Below are 2,035 nucleotides of genomic sequence, written 5' to 3' on the forward strand. Positions count from 1 at the left end.
GAACCAGGCTATGAGGGGTGGCCAGTCCTCTTCTGGCTGTGCCGGGTGGAGATTATAACAGAACTATGCCAAGATGTTCAAAATATTCATAAGTGACAAGCATGGTCAAATAATAATCATGAATCATTTTCAGTTGGCTTTTCATAGCCGATCATTAAGAGTTGAAAATAGCAGGTCTGGGACAGGTGGCGGTTCCATAACCGCAGGCAGAACAGTTGAAACTGGAATAGCAGCAAGGCCAGGTGGACTGGGGACAGCAAGGAGTCATCATGCCCGGTAGTCCTGACGTATGGTCCTAGGGCTCAGGTCCTCCGAGTATTTCTTCTGTTTTAGGACGTGTCATGGCCTGTTATGACAGGCATATCTCTTCCTATGATAGCCTACCGTCATAAGCATTCTATACCATTAGTACATTACAGCCCCAAAGCCAGGTAAATACCAGCACTGTGAAATAGGAAGTGCCAGCAGTAGTGCTGGCCCCAGTTAGCCTCTGTTAATGGTAGTAAGGTGACCGGAGTGGCCTCTATTCTCTGGTAATGACCTTTGAGGTGCATCGGGCCGTGCTGTGCCATTGTGGTCCCAGCCATTGATTGAAGTGGTTGAGCGTGTCGGTCGGTGGGCAGCGGTTAGAGAAGCACAGCCTAATCAGGAAGGACTGTGCTCTCAGGCAGACGGAACGATTGAATGGACACCCAAGCCAGAACTGTTCTCCATCAATAATGTATTCCAGGCAGAGAGAGATGTTGTTTTTGTTAAGATCTAAGGGTGGGGTTTGAGGAGAAACCGGTAGACAGAGAGAGAGAAAAAAATAGAAATGGCGGATTGATGTATAATGATGTACAGGTACCTGTCAAAATTAGGGAAACACCAACAGAAAGTGTCTTAAAACGGCGTTGGGCCACCACGAGCCAGAACAGCTTCAATGCTACTTGCCAGAGATTCTACAAGTGTCTGGAACTCTATTGGAGGGACGCGACACCATTCTTCCATGAAAAATTCCATAATTTGGTGTTTTGTTGATGTGTTGTCTCAGGAGTCACTCCAGAATCTCACATACGTGTTAAATTGGGTTGAGATCTGATGACTGAGACACACACACACCCTTTAAACCCCCTATGCTCCTTTGAGACCCCTCTTTCAAAGTCTCTGAGATCTCTTCTTCTAGCCATGGTAGCTAAAATAATGGTAAACTGGGCATTTTTATACATGACCCTAAGCATGATGGGATGTTAATGCTTAATTAACTACGGAACCACACCTGTGTGGAAGCACCTGCTTTCAATATACTTTGTATCTCTCATTTACTCAAGTGTTTCCTTTATTTTGGCAGTTATCTGTATGTAGAGAAGACAAGAGAGAGAAGAACAGAGTGTGTGTGCATGTGTTAGAGAGAGATGAACATAAACAAAGAGATGAACATAAACAGAGAGATGAACATAAACAGAGATGAACATAAACAGAGCGATGAACATAAAGAGAGATGAACATAAACAGAGAGATGAACATAAAGAGAGAGAGATGAACATAAAGAGAGAGAGATGAACATAAAGAGAGATGAACATAAACAGAGAGAGATGAACATAAAGGAGGCCTTACAAAACCTCATTCAGTTACACCAGCTTCTGTCCAGGAGGAATGGGCCAAAAGTCACGCCAAAATTATTGTGGGAATCCTTGTGGAAGGTCCTACCCGAAACGTTTGACCCAAAACAATTTAAAGAGCAATGCTACCAAAATAACTACTGAGTGTATGTAAACCTTCTGACCCACCTGGGAATCGTGATGAAAGAACATCAAATCTGAAATAATCTCTATAATCATCTATCATTCTCTCCTACTATTATTTCTGATATTTCACATTCGTTAAAAAATTAAAGTGGTGATCCTAAACTGACCCTAAAAAAGGGAATTTTTAACTTGGATTTAAAATGTCATGGATTGTGAAACCAAACTGAGTTTTAAATGCTATTTGGCTAAGGTATGTTATGTAATCTTCCGACTTAAACTGATATATAATACAAATATATCTCTCTCTA

Source organism: Salvelinus sp. IW2-2015, unplaced genomic scaffold, assembly GCF_002910315.2.
Source record: "Salvelinus sp. IW2-2015 unplaced genomic scaffold, ASM291031v2 Un_scaffold1730, whole genome shotgun sequence".
NCBI lineage: Eukaryota > Metazoa > Chordata > Actinopteri > Salmoniformes > Salmonidae > Salvelinus > Salvelinus sp. IW2-2015.